General features: G+C 39.8%; 1 protein-coding gene across 1 annotated transcript in view; it reads left to right on the forward strand.

Annotated features, from left to right (window-relative positions):
* Positions 1 to 15927, forward strand: part of tbl1xr1a (TBL1X/Y related 1a) — a 51127-nt gene that overhangs the window by 8519 nt on the left and 26681 nt on the right. The window contains exon 2 of the mRNA XM_085449723.1: positions 11423 to 11488. The gene's annotated coding sequence lies outside the window, so the exon portion shown is untranslated. The remainder of the gene's footprint in view (positions 1 to 11422; positions 11489 to 15927) is intronic.

Consider the following 15927-nt stretch of genomic DNA (forward strand, 5'->3'; position numbering starts at 1 on the left):
ACCCAGGGTGATTATGTATGGCCTGCAGCTTCCGTCCAAACTCTGGGGAAAGTCCCAATCCACAATTTCATTTACCTCATGAGTAGGACTGCTGGATCTTGTGATATATTCCAGTAGAGTATGATATGACTAATAATACCCTGTTAGTAATGAACTATTCCACTGTGCTGTTTATGACGAAAGATTGGGATTTTATAATTTTATGTTTTGTTAGTTTGGAATGTACTGCATGCTCTAATAAAAACTAGAGATCAGTAATAACATGGTGGCTGCTTGACATCGAAAAAGAAAGTAACTTTTAGTTTGTATTTAGGCAAACAAGAAAGAGTTTTTATACCTCTTAATGAGACCTTGATTTTCTTCTAATAGTACCTTCTCCATATGAGATTGTCCTAGCTGAACTTAGGCCTAAGCACAATCTGACTTCATGTTGCAACAATACTGATAAAAATTGCTTACTGTGTTTTAAAAAACTGCATGAAAGTCTTATGCCTTAGTGCATGTTACAGACCACAATTTAGCACCACCTTTGTTTTGAGAACAAGAGCAAGACGACATCTACAACCAGGGCTTCTGTGTAACACAACAAAAAGAAAAGGACGCACTGCCGCCAGTGGTGCTTTAGATATAAATAATTTATTGTACTGGAATCTCTGAGTCCACTGAAGTGGCAAAATAAAACAACAAAAGATGCCCACTATCATTAAACGGAGACCTATCGTTGAATTCATTCCTAGTTTTGATGTGCGGAAAAATTGTGCTTTGATTGATTTTTCCATATGTGCCAGTATCATTTCAAAATTGTATTTAATATCAGATTCAGTTATTTTATTTACAGCTACTTAAATTTTCTTTCTGTTAAAACAGCATTGAAGAATCAGTACACATGCCAGCTGCAGTTTCTTGTAAATTGTGCAAACAGATGTCTGTGGCCTTAAGTTCTTGATGCATGGCAAACACAGCCAGCTGGCGGGACAAACACATGGTTTATACTTTTAAGTGAAGGGTATGCAGAGGCTTTCAGGTCTTTTTTTGCTAGACTGATAAGGAATGTGAGCTCAGGGCTGACTATAATTTGGGGAAAAGTATAGAAAGGGTTCCGATCACAGCTGTGATAAAGTCCTATCTAGGAAATGCAGGAAAGTTATTAGCAGAGCTTTGGTATGTTCACTGTTTCAGTTGAACTTTCACAAAGATTGGTCTATTCCTTGCCATTACAAGTACAACCAGGAAGAGTGCAACACTGAAGTAAGGATAATTTTGGTCTGTTGCAACCTTTAGTTTAGCTGCTGTGGGTCATGCAGACTTTGGATTTGATAGCGAAACTGTTTTGGGAAACAATGAGTTGCTTGAAACTGTGTAGCTTTATATTAATCATTTTAATTACCTAAAGTCTGAAAGTAAACACAAAAATGATCTGGCTGGAGCAGACATGCGCTCGAGTGTTGTTGACTGAAAGTCTAGTAGTTTTTTTTTTTAGATTCTTAGCTGAATCTAAAAGCTCATCTCCAGGAGATATGGTGGAGCATGGCAACAAGAGACATGATGGGCAACATAATGGTAGCTTCATCCATCTTAAATGTTGTAAATCGACTGGTATTCATAAATCCATTTGCTACTCTTACTGAACACTCAAAGCTGTTCTACACGACATGCTGCATTCACCCTATTGAGTCTATTGAGGAGGTGGTCTATCTTTTCTTTTATCTCTTTTTTCCAGCTTAATTTAGAAAGCCTGCCTTCAGAAATTACTGAGTTTATACAGCTAGTGTTAATCTCACGGATTAATCTTCTGCTATAGAGCTGTAGTTGAAAAATGTGGCATTTTTAAAAATTTGGATCTCATCTCTATGAGTTAGCGTGACCCATGTTAGCCATTGCAACTGGTTAAAATATAAAAAAAAACATGATATGAATGTAATATTGCTAGGATATAAATATCCTACCATTAGTGGCATTAGTTGCTAATTTTACTTGGCGCTTACCAGCTCATTCATCAGCTGACTCATCCAGTGCATGGTCTCTACAACCTGACCCCTCTGACACTGATAGACTCATTCACCTTCCTACCCTAATGTGCTATATTTCAGATACTCATTTATCTTGAATGTTCATTTAGGTTTAATAAATGAGGCTGAGGCCTCCCAGCAGAGATGGCTTTTCTACTTGGCTTCTTGGAGAGCTCTGTCAAACAGCAGGTGCTTTTCTGACAGATCTAACATTAAGACAGTATTTTTGCAAAGGACCAACTCCATGACATGAGCCTCTGATTGAACCACATGGATCCGAAGAGATGTTAAACTGTGAATGGAATGCTCACTTTGCTAATTGGCTCACAGGAACGCCCCAGCACAGCTGCTGTCACAGTGTCAGCAGAAAGAAAAGACAAAGGGCCACTGGGGCATTCCACGCCTTCCAGGTCCCGGGTTAACCCGCCAACACAGGAACGCCACGCCGCAGCTGCACTGTGGGTGCAGATTTTATCATGTTGCAGGAACTGCTTGACTGACTGTTCAGCCTGTTACACTACTTTTTTTTTTTTGGCAAGCGTGTTTGATGTTATCACTGGTGTCGTAGTGAATGCTTAGCATTGCTGGAATCTGAGAAATGAGGTTGGCCTTAATAAAACTGGAGCAAACCGATAGTACAGAAAATTTACAGGTCAGTTTTATACACTGCAGTTTTAATGCTTTTTCACTGCAGCAAAGAGCAAGTTAGTGGATTGTTTCTCAAGTTTTTTTTTAATTATTATTTTTTGTGTGGCTTTCGAACATTAAACACGTTACACCTGCATTAATGGCTATTAATGAATGCCAGATTAAAGCACGATCTGCTTTAAAGGCTCAGTCAAGTAATAAGAGAAATGGAAGTAGTAATGTTCTTTTTTTGTTCATGAGCCAATCATCAACAACTACAAGTCATTGATTTATTACCGTAAAGTGTTTCTATTTGTGTTCATGTGCTTGGGTGTGGCTTGGATTAATATTTTATCTGGTTTGTGTTTGTTTCATCAGTCAAATGCTTCTGGCTCTTATCTGTAAATGGACGTTTTTTTTACATTGCTTTGCTTTACTATCTGTAAATGCCATTAGCCTCTCAGGGACTGCAGGAATTTGGCCCATATGGCTAAATTGGGCATATTTATATAATGGAACTTTGTTCTCATGTGTATTAATGTGGATTTTCCCTTTTTGAATCAAATAAACATGAACCCAAGGTCCAGGAACTGGGTTATGATCCAAAGGATGGCTTTAGAGAAATATTACCTCCTTTATTAATGCTGCCTAAATACTTATGATCTGGTTAGCTGCAAAAGCCACGCTTCTCAACACACCAAGGTGAAAAAGTAGCATTAGTGAAACGCGTTCACATGTAAAGATGCCTGATGGATTTATTTGGTGATGAAGCAAGTCTGGCAGAAGTTTTAAAGACTGCACAATAAAAACTTCCCTTTGCTCTGAAACAGAAAATACTGGGCATGTTCAAATCAGGGATTCTGCTTGTGCAGTGCCAGAGTGTCCAATAATACGTAACGATATGAACGGCGACTTACTCTTTCATATCTTCTTATGTGTGCCCTTCTTCGTGCTGAGTGTGTTTTCTTATCTGATGTGTCTTCTGCATAGGCGAAAAACTGCAGACTGCATCATACTTTTGCATCTCCTGTGGTCGACATAGCATGATGATGATTTAATGTAGAATCTTGAAGAAAACAGAACAAAAACAAGGTTTTATTAGCCATGGCTCCATTTGAATTTTTACTTTATTTTTGTTTGTTTGTTTACACTTGTCTTTTTCTAAAAGAGTCGGAGACAGTTTTGATTCGAAGCCAATATATTAAAATATATATTTTTCATTAGGGTGATCATTTTAATCACCAAAAACTACAGCTTAAGCTAGCTTTGGGTTCGGCCTTTAGTGGACATGATGTTAATTTCGGACCAAACAGATATTGTGAAGCAAAGAAGACACAGGGCATATTGAGTAAATCTCATATGTAAGCGCATCTCGTCCAGCTGAAGTGATACACTGTGTGGAAGCCTCAGCCACATCTGTTTGGTCCTGGTCTGTCATTAGAGGATCCAAACAGGTATGCTGCCTCAGGCAGAGCAGCTGTAGCAGTGATCATCTTTGAGTATCTTCTCGGGTTAAAACCAGAAAGATGCTCTGAAACATCTCTACAGTGTTTCGTTTTTGCTGCTCACCTGTTGTGGGATTCAGGTATGGAGTAAAATAGAAAATACTGTGACCAAACAGCAGCCCGCTAAGTTGGCCTCCCTGAAATTATTTGTGAGACTAGGAGAAATCCTAAATTGTAAATTCCAACTTTGCTCTTTAACCTTCCATCCATTTTCTTTTCTTCAGATCACTCACTCTGCTCTCTCCTAATTATTTATTGTTATTTTATAGAAGAATTCACTGTATTTTTGTCTGGAGCTGACCAGCACAAATTTAATAACCTTAAATTTGTGCTGCTAACGTCTGAGGTCAAACACTAAACTTATTACGAGTATCCAGATCACGAGGATGTCATTTTACACACACCAGCTTTACTGAAATATGAATTTCCATAATTCCCAAGAGGCCCAAAATGACCCACAGCGTGTCCCAGACTCTAACAAGCTCCCTGTGATTCTGGTTTGCTCTGTCCAGGGTTTGGCCCTCCTCTGTACTTGAGGAGAGAAGGAGAAAGCTGAGGTGTGTTTAAGCCCAGCTAAATGTCATGGGATCCTGTGCTGTGATATATTGCATTGCATTATTATCAGGGATTGTCCGGGCTTAGCATTGTTTTAGTAGTTGATGTTTTTATCTGCGATTCTGGCATAAATCTGAAGGATCTGCAGTTGGTTGAGCTCGTCTCATATGGCCTTGGATCAGACAAAAGAAAACCGATCTCATCACGGATTAGTGGTATTAACAAGGACTTGGGCATATGACCCCTGTTTATGATGCAGCACTGTTGTTGAGTGAAAGGCCTGCGGCCCATTTTTGGGTTATGTTTTTTTTTTTTGCTGTACATGACGTGGATTTCAGAGCATGGTATTGGAGAGAAGGGATATTAAAAGGTTAATAAATGACCTTTGAACTAGGGATGCAACAAAATCAGCAAAAAGAAACAGAAAAGACAGTGGTGGTGGATTTTTTTTTACAGACTGATACTTACATTTTGATCTTAAAATCAGATATTTGGCCAGTCTCTTTTTTTTCTTTTAAATACATGAAAATCCCACCGCCTGTCTCTGCTCCGATCAGGTGGTTGTTGTGTTTGTTGCATTCCAAATGTGTGTTGCTAACGTTGGACAGAGTTCTCTTTTGGACAAACCGTGCTGTGTTAACAGTTGTAAGGTAGTTGAGGGTTTTTTATTTTTTTTAAATTTCCATTTCTTGGCTGTTATGAATGCCGATGCCGATATTTCAGCAAATCACTAATAAATTGATGCAGGTCTAAGAGGTGTGCAGTTAGCAGTTAGGTGTATTTTTTTATGGTGTTAATTAGGGCTGCCACGATCAGTCGACTATTAAAATCGTCGACGCATAGTTTGAAGCTTTCTAAGATCCCAAAAGACGCAGCAATAAGTAGTAGGATTTAAGAGTGTAATAACGGACTGAAACAGAAGATGGCAGCACTGCATGTACAAGGATGCCAGCTGCCATTAAACCCCGAAGAAGAAGGAGCTGTGTCCCAGAATTCATAGCGCAGCCCAGCTCAGTTTCCAACAATGGCAGCAGCTAGTTAGTTTTAATATTACTCTTATTATTCTTTCTGGGTCACAAAATAAACGTTTAACATATTTTCAGGCAAGAATGTAGCTGTGGAAACCTCAAATATCTGCTCAGTTTATCAAGACACCACATATTTGCAAAAACACTCCGACGTTTTCGGAGATGTCTGTTACCCACCAGCTCGATAGCTAGCCGGGGGCAAGGCTCACTAGAGCCTGTGAGAACACCGGACTCCTGGCAAATTTTCAAACCCACCATATTGTTTGGCTTTTTTTAAGTATTTTATTTGTTCCTGAGTAAATCGGTTTGGCTGAGATTAAAGTTATAGTTTTTACACAGCTGAATAAACGTCAAGCAGACAGCTGATTATCAGAAGTGTGAGATGCTCGAGAATATACTCCGGTGTCCTGTTATATTTTAGATAGCAAGGAGTTCATTAAACTTCACCGAAACAATCTGCAGATTTCATTAAAATTTAATAAACTATCATCTTGTCTTTATTTTTAGTTAGCACATACCATAAACACTTCAAGCTGTAAGCTAATGATAGTTATATAAGAGCAGATGCATGCTGGTGCAATAAGCTGTACATTTTACATCCATGATGCATGATCTGATTGGTCGACTAATCGCAAAAATAATTGGTGACTAGTCGACTATCAAAATAATCGTTTGTGGCAGCCCTAGTGTTAATTATATTTCTGTAGTAACCTGTGACCTTCATATTCACATATCCAGTGTGTGGCCTTAGACTGTACTAAGTCAGTATGACTTTAGTTTAAATTATCTTTGGGCCGAGGGTCCCCTGCAAGGAAACAGGGACGCTTTATGACAAAAAGCTGTGCAAAAAAAAGACAGTATTTTTAAAAAAAATGTATTATTGTGTTCTCATAAACATTGGAAATTAAAATGCCATCAATTGGCCACCCTGAACCAGACCCAGCAGAGCTGGTTCATGTGGCTGCAGAGCATCAGAAGGACTACTCTCCCACACAGTGGAGTTACTGTCCAGCAGCAGGACAGGTCATTATTGTTCTGTTGTAATTTTTGTAAAGAAAGCATACTTGCGTTCCCTTTCACACATCCGGCCCTTCTGCTAACACCACAAATGCAATCCAATTCTGTGAGTAACTGAATCCCACATAAGCTTTTTAGGCTTCTGTGAGTGACCAGGAGAATCCTTCCACAGCTTTCCTGTCAGCTTCACGCACACATAAACAACGTTAGGTGAATTATTGATCCTGTTTGGTGGATTCCTCCAATTTTATTGAAATGAATGGACCAGGTTAATATAAAAGAAGAAATATCCTGGCATTCTCTGTTTGTAATGATTGTATATGAGAAAAAATTGTTTGTTTGTTTTTGTTTTTTTTTGTTTTTAAGTCAGCACAAGCGCACTGCAATCCCAGAGTGGTATCCATTCCAAAATTGCCTCACAGCCCAGTATTGCATTAGCATTACCACTATAGCTACATCTAGATACAAGGCTGGCAGTTCAGCCTGTGATTGATCAGTGGAAGTGCACTGTCCTGTGGCAAATCAAAATGAAACTGCCAATAAAGACACAAGCTTCATGCTGTGTCATATTGCCCTGCAAAAATAACAGTAGCCACAGTAGTGACAGTAATATGACTCGCTGGCAGTGTTGTCGCCATCTGTAAGCTTCCATACGGTATATAGTAGAACTGGCATACTGGGACTGGAACATCGGCGCTCTTTTCTTTCACAGCAACAAAGCTGTCAGCAACAAAAGCACACAACAGCACACACCGTGCTGTGTTTAATAGAAAGGCCGCTGTGGCTTTTTTTTTTTAGCACCTCCATCACAATTGTTGGAGCTCACTCTTGAGGGTTTATACTTAACATTTCTGGACCAGATGGAATATGTGTGCATAATGTCAGAGGACTTGGAAAAACATGGCTTAGCTTGTAAATGAAGTCACACAATTTATATTTCAGATTCCTCAGCCTGATTTCTAGGCTCAGCATTTGGTATTATCATAGCATTTCTTTCTCGACGGCATTGGTAAAGGCTCTTAGGTGGAAACTGAAATTTTGATAACGTTTGGATTGCGGAACTGTGGCGTGTAATACAAAGCAAGTTCATACCAATTATGCTAATGTTATATTTTCCGTATCTGACTGAACTTCCTCTAAATCTTAATTTCTACTGTAGTGGATCTAGTAGAGCCTGTGGTGTAGTCTAAAAAGTGGGAGCATTCATACTTGTGCGTAGCGTCCCTGCATTGCGCTGCCATAAAACACTATTTGCCAGCGGAGTTTCTTTCTTTGAGTTGTTCAACTCTTTTCCAGTAGATTTAGCCAGAAATGCATAGTAGGAAGGAGTGGCCCACACAGTCGTTATAGCACTGAACATATCACTGTTAAACACATCACTGATAAGCCATTAGTGTTGCGTGGTATGCTGATACTAGAAAAGTGTTGCAACCCTTGCGCTCAAAAGTTGTACTATTGTCAGTTTTATTTGTACCACTACTTTAACAAAGAGTTTATTAATAGGTAATTAATGGACTTGACGCTTGATAATTACTGCTGTGAGTGAGAGGGATGTCAAGGCATGTGAAAGTCACAGGAGTAAAGGGATATAGAACACATGGAGGAAGAATAAAATCCAGAAAACCAGTCCTTAGTCTGGGCAGGGGTTATATACAGAAAGGTAGTCAGAGAATACAGAAAAAATGTCTAAATGTCCTGCACAAGAAACCCAAAGACTAGAAAACAAGTTACACAATGAAATGCCCTGAAGGCTTGACTAGCAGTAACAAGACAATCTGTCAAGTGGAAGGTGAAAAACGGGAGGTGGGAAGAGTCTTTGGACAGTTGGACATGTATAAACAGGTCAACCAGGGTAGACAGCAAAAAATCCCACAATGGTGCCCAAGTTCAGAAGCAAAAAAAAAAAAAAAGAGGAAAATTTGAATCTCAAAATTGAAAGAAAAAACAATCTAAAACCCACACAATAATTCAATATACCCAAAGCCAAATCTTTGGGCGCAGGCCTAGAGAATCTGTCTGGAGAAGAGCAAGGAAATGGTGGTAATCTCTGCACTACCCTAGTGCCATCCCGGGCCAAAACCAGAGTATTTCCAGTGGTGAGAGTGTATCTGAGGCAGACTATTTCCTGTTGCGTGTTACATGTATGAAAGGGCAGCTTTGGATGATGTCCCAACCTGATTTTTCTAAAACTGTCCAGCTTTGATGTGTGAAAATGGCTTATGTAACAGGAGTGCGGTTGATTTTGTAACAATATTCTTTTAATCAACAATAATAATGATGTAATTTTAAATAATCCTGTTATTAACTGGCATAAACCAGGGACATTGTATTACTGTGTATCATGTAAAAGCTTTTAATGAAACTGTGAGCTTGACCTAATACAGAGTAATCTCATTATTACTGTTTGGGTTAGGGTTCATCGTCACAGAGACACCCACATGGATGAAAACACAGATGACTCAATACAGGTTAAGGTCTGGACTTTATAGTTTTGCATCTAATTTAAAATTCTGGTTAATGAGACCAGTCTTTCAAAAGCAGTATACAATCTATGTAGGCAGTTAAACTTAAAACTGACATTTTAAAGTGAATTAAAAAAGAAGAATTTTAAGTGCTGTGTTGTCTAACCCATTATTCCTTTTCTTTTCCTGATATTTCAGGTATTCTGTGGTGTTCCTATAGATTCTGTACTAACATATTTATGTTGAAATTGTATTAAACGGATAATTTTGGTGTTGTGACATTCTAGTCAAACCCAGCTACTCCCACTCAATTTCTTTGTTCTTAGGTTATCGCTGTTTTTGCTCTGCGGCTCTACTACAACCTCACCACCGCTTTATAGAGCTAGCAGAGTCAGATGAATCAATGGAAACAATGACTAAAAGGAGAAAGGCACAGAGGGAATTAAGGTCAAAGAAAACAGGGGAGGAAGCAGCAAGCTGGGAGGAGGAGCTTGAAAAGACAAATCTTAATGTTCAGTGATTTGCAGCACACAGAATTATGCAATCCAGTAACAGTCAAGCATCACCTCAGTCTGCAGCTTTCATAATTACCACAGGGCCGAATCCCAGTTTCTAAAAATTGAACATTAAATACTTTACGTTGGAAATGTGGGCAGCGAGCAGGCTCCCCTGGTGTGCTGTTGTCTCCATCTGCACTCAGACTAAAGAGGTGAGCCATTGTTCAGATGTCTGAATGAGTGTCAGTCACATGGTAAAGCCATTCAGTTGCCATGTGCTGCTGGCTGACACAGTGAGCTTTTTTTTTTCATGTTCAGTTCATTGCATTAGCGAGGTATCATTTTACATTTTGATGGTTTTTACCAATGTGGGTGCAGACGGTGAAAATATTTCCTCTCACACCGGCAGACGGGTGCTGGCTGTTTCTGGGAAGTGATGCATGCAACGAAATCTGTTTAAAGGGTGAACTATGGAGTTTTGATGTTAGCAAATCCAGTAATGCTGCGTTGATTTTATTTTCTGAAAAAAGTTAAAACCAGCACTGTTAACATTCTCTGTTTGTCTTTCTGATAAATTATGAGAAATGATACCAGGAGTAAATTTACTGCTCAACAATCCCTTCAGTCTTATTTTGAAAGTTCAGTTGGTGGTAATAACTAGCCTGCTTGGTGGCTAAGTTGCTGTTGTGGCGCTCCTTAGTATGATTTACCTGCATCTGGTCTTGGATTCGGTGGACTCCAGTCCTACTGTCTTGGACCACAGTTGGCAAAGGTAGTCGTCGTTCTCATCTGGGAATGCACAGCTAGCAGAGAACTCCAGCCAGAACCTGCAGCTTGTTGAGAACTGGATCACGTGTCGCTATGCCCAGTTTACCAGAGCAGAACATAAATTACAGCTGCCAGCTGCAGACTATTTGCTGGATCACATAATTTCTAAATTAGAAACTATTAGAATTATTTGATTATTAATTTGTGCCTCCTTCTGCATGCCCACATGTGCAGATATGCACCACCACCACAAATCAGTGGAAAGCAATAAATAATATGAGACATTGCGTGTGTTACATTGGATGCTCATGCATCCTAATAGTGCAATGGATCTTTTTTTCTATTTTGTGTGTTTTTTTTATTAAAGGTTTTTTTTGTTGTTGTTTTTTAAAAAAGTAGTGAAAAATTAAAGGTTAGTAAAAATTGTGAACCCTAAGAAATGTCCACGTGCATTTGCTAGTATGCAGCATAACACAGTATATAACATTGTCCAATTGGCTCTGCATCAGGTTCGGGTCAAAAACTTGAAGGGGTGCATTTAATAGATCCAAGGTAGATTCAGAGGCATGTTCCTGCATTATTATCCCTCATGAAAATATTTCAAATTTGAAAGATGCAAATGTAGTTCTTTATTTCTCTTCATGAGCTCCTTTCAAGTGCAGTAAATGTGCAGTTTCCACACTTACAGAAGGTTGTGTGAACTGATAAATAATTCAAATTTAAGATGTGTTCACTCCCATAAATAAACCCTCCACTTTACTTTTGATGCCTTTTAGAAATGTGTCACATGATGCTTGTACAGGCCGTGTATAGACACTTTGCAGTGAATTCTAAAACTTATGTTTTAAATGTCGAACACATGCTGTGATATATGTTGTTTTCTAATTGCATGGTTGAAAACCTCACCTCCATTCAGAGACCATTAACTGAGTTTGTAACTGCTTCTTGTTGCAGGTTCTGAGCACATGGTACAAGGTCCTGACTGAGTACACTGGTGGTGCAAACAGACTTACTGCTGTGGTGAGTGATCTACAGCCAGGCTGCATTTGAACATGTTTCTATCTGCATAGCTTATGCAAGTTTCAGATCCTGGATCTTAAATATCCCCAACTCTAATAGGACTGGAAAAAAAACCCCAAAAAATAAACCAAGACAGTGGTTTTCACAATAATAGCTTTTGAATTGTCATCACTTCCTTATTGATTTTGGGTTTTGTAGAATGTAATATTCTTGCTCATATGTATTTTCCCTCTTAGAAATTACGTTTTAGGCAGGCATGATGATTTTCTTTTTCATGTGCCATGTATTCTAGTTGTATAGACGCAGATGGAGGTAATTCTACACCAGTGGCATGTTGCACGATTCAAACTAATTGCACAAGAGTGCAAAAGCATATATTTAATGGATAATAATTCTATTTTAGCAAGATTCTTATAAAAAACAAAAAGCATGTGTTTGAAGTACTTCTCAAATGGCTGGTTGAAAGGAGTGGATGGATTGGTAATGTTGTTAGTTTTGTTTCTGTTTTCTTAAAGGTTATTTTTGATCTTTTGTTTTCATCTGATTAGATCATAAAAGCAGAAGGGAACAAGAGGAAAGATTGTGATATGACGCACACTGATCCTGAGGGTTGTACTATCAAGGTCAACATAGCGAGACTTTCGTGTGCTCAGCAAGACCTAAAACTGCAGCCAGACATGAGTATTATGTTGGTTGCTATTAATTTTCTTTGTGAACTCAGGTTTTTGGCTTCAGGCTCTGAAATGGGGTTGTTAAATGTATCTTTTGATTCTTTTTCTTAAGTTTTCTTTTTAAGAGTGCATTGGTGACAGGAATACGGGGGGGGCACGAATCTGGCTGCAATGAACGTGAGCTGTAATGGTGCGCCATTTAATTCTTCTGTTTGCAAAGGTCCAATTAAGTGGTGCCTTCTTCAGTCAGACATCATTAAAAACCAGTATTATTATAAGCTTTGACACGGCTGCACAGCTTAGCAAAGGAGAGTGGGAAATCACTTTTTTACAAAGTGAAAATTAAATAAATTTTATTGATTCATATTTTTGCTGGTAAATGGGCTACAAATAGACTATTTGTGTCCTGTTAGATACAGTTCCAGTGGTTAAAACCAGAACTGGCAGCAAAGTAGGATTTTTACATTTGCTGCATAACTATGCAGCACGGCTTCCTTCTGCAATATTACTAAGATACAACCGAATGGCTTGCATATATCAAACAGTTTCCTTCAGCCGAGTATCTATATTGCACTTGCAGCATGTCGCAGAGAAAAAGTCTGAAACTCTTGCCATAATGTCAGCCTAACCTGGTAAAGCCACATTTGTGACACTGAAAACTCAACACAGCTCACTAACCTGTTAATCCTGTACTGCCGTACTTTCCTCGCAGGTGTAATCAGACTGCAGACATCAGTTATACTAGTTTTTTCTTTGGCTAGCTGCTAGCAGCATGCGATGTGGTTCAGTATGGCCTCAGTTTTGGAGCCCTGATTCCTGTATGTTATACTGGAATCCAAAAATTACTTTATTTTTATGACTGTACCGAGACCACTTCATGAGTCCAGTGTGATTCATCTGGACTGAACAAACAGGTTTCAAATTTCCCCAAGGCTTACTGGCAGTTAGTCGCACAAAAGTGTCATTGTTCCCCCACTGTTTTCCTGTTGTACTGAGTTTATTTTTGGTCTTTAACCACTTGTGAAAGTCAGAAAGTGTGAAAGCGTCTGTTTGAGTTCCACTGGAGGAACAGACCCCTCTTCCTGTTTTGTACCATTGAAGAATCCAGCAGGTTTCCTGTGAACCCTGCCCAAAAACGCACTGTTGCTAGATAGGACTCACATCCAGGTTCTTGGTTGTGCTTGTTTAAGTTCACATGGCAAGTGATTTTGTGCTAACTTTCTGACATTGTTGGTTCGGTTTTCAGGTTGAATCGCAATGTTTTGCTCTGACTTGCTAAAAACTCCTCTCACCCACTTTAACAGTTAGCTACGTTAATGTCAGGTCAGCCTCGCTGGAAGGCTTTGTTTTCTCCACTGTAGAGCCCTCAGCTCTGCTTATTTGTTTTATTCATGATGCTACAACTCGGCACTGGAGCTCTTAGTCACCCAGTGAGTGTGTTATTTACATAAAGAGCCTATAAGCACTGGTACAGAGTTTACATTTTCATATCAGAAACCAAGAAGCAAGTCATTTTGCAAATAGTGTTTTCTGGTGTGATGTAACGTGCAGCGGTTGAACTGCTTGAGGAAGGCGGTGATGTCAGGGGAGCATGTTGGAGTGTTTTTTTGTTTTTTGTGCTGAGGATGACATGTAACTCAGTGGTGCCAAACTACACACCCAATTTGTTTATGCCCTGCAGAAACCTTTTACTAACAACTTTAATTTCACTCTGAATGCCAGTATTGTTTCTCACATTTAAAATACTTTTTGTCACCCCAGGAGCGAGGCGATACGACATCCGTGTCTGGTTTTAGGAGAATTTTGTCAGGATGTCATTTCTCTTCTGAATTTTGACGAGTCTTTAGAAAACCCGGCTTCTGATTTTAGCTTGTGTTTTGTGTTTTTATTAATGCACTTGTGCAGAACACTGTGTTGCTCTCACAAGGCTGTTGTATGTAACAGGAGAAGAAAGCCTTTGTTCTAAAATGATTCAGCCCACTGTATTGATCGTGTGTATCACTTTGCCTAGAAACCAGCGCGAGAGCTACTCTTCCAGAATGTGCCCCCATTTCTGAAATCACACCACAAATATTTCAGAGACTTGTCCATTAGTGTGTCCTGAAGGGACTGCAAAATTCCACACCTCCTGCAAAGGATGTGTCTCTGGTTAACCCTGAAGCTCAAACCCTCGTTTAGTGAGAGAGCAGAAAAATCAGAGTTGAATGAAAAGATATAAAGCGAGATAGCCGAATACAGATCATGCATGGCGGATAGAAGGTGAGATTAGTTTCGCCACAACTCTTTTTTTTTCATCTGTAGACATCTCCCTCAGTGGTTTATATCTCTGTAAGGACTGTGCAATAAAATACAGCTTTGGCTACACAGAAGAGAATTACTACAATGGTGACTTGAATTTTATCGTTGTATCATTTCAGCTAAATTTGAACAAATACAACTTCTCTAGGTAGATTTCCCCACACGTAGTCTTTAGTTGGGTAGGCCACCCAGGTATAATAATGGCCACCAAAGCATACCAGCTTGGCTTGGACCTACTGGCCTCGTGTTTTCTTTATGAGCCGGCCCACTGGCTAGGTAGCCTTTGTGATGTCCACCGTAGCTTTCAGCTGCTTCCCCCCCAAGAACTCATCCAGCAGTTGGGTGAACTCCAATTCGACTATCTTTGATTGCAGTTGGTATTGATTCTTCTGTCCAGAGATCTGCTGCAAGCTAATGTGCCACTGTGGCAAACTTAAAGAGGCTGCACAGAAGGAGGACTGCCAACAGCAGCATTTAAATTGGTCCTCTCTTTTCCAGAAATGCATTTTTGAGCCATATCAGCTCTACATGGTCCACAATAGAGGCTCATTGAAGAGGCAGACAGTTATATTGGGCAGATATTCTCTGTCTTTCTTCCACAATGTACATGGCAAATATACAATAAATAGGACTGGGTTCAAATATTCTAGGTTCTTTAAATCTACTGTCCAGTTCAAGTGAGTGTATGGTCTTTCTGAATGGCCACACCAGAAGGCTGATTGAAAAGCAGTCATCACAGAGAGTGAAGACTAGGGATGGGTACCGGTGTCCGGTGCCATGATGGCACCGGTTCTGACATAAACGGTAGTAACCAGACCGAAAAGCAGCGCACATTTCGGTGCTTTATTTGGGTGCTTTTTTTTCCTGAGCTGTGATACACTTCTAGCCAATCATTTTACGTTTCCGAGGATAGTAGGCGGGGCCAGGTACGTACGTTCTGTTAGAGCAGAGCTACAGATTAAAAATGTCCAAGGCGAAGCGGTCAAAAGTCTGGCTGTACTTCACAGCAAAATATGCAAACTCAGCAGCCTGCAACAAGTGCTTTAAGCTGATACTGTGATACTGTCAAAGGAGGTAACACCTCAAATCTGATGAAACACCTGGCGACGCATAGCGTTTTTTTAAAAGCCGAGAAATGCGCCGTATTTGATAGCTTGCTGCGAGACCTCACACCGTGCACGTCGGGTGGGTTGCCAGTTATCGGACCCGGAGCAACATCCCCCAAAAACCCGAAGAACAGAGTCCTGGCCCCTAGCCCTGCCAGTGTAGCAGAAATGATGACGTATGATGATGATGGCAGCAGCAGCCATTCTTCTCTGCATGAGTAGCTTCATGTTGTTCGTGTGTAATTTACGTTGAGTAGGCTAACCACGTTATTACATTAATGCATGTAAGGTGAACTAGCAAACATCATCATAGCTACATGCGGCTGTCTTCTTGTTTGATGGCAGATACTCCCTTCACCCTGGC

The sequence above is a fragment of the Copadichromis virginalis genome, linkage group LG23, assembly GCF_057382275.1.
Source record: "Copadichromis virginalis isolate Kocher_CV1m ecotype Utaka linkage group LG23, C_Virginalis_male_GT1.1, whole genome shotgun sequence".
NCBI lineage: Eukaryota > Metazoa > Chordata > Actinopteri > Cichliformes > Cichlidae > Copadichromis > Copadichromis virginalis.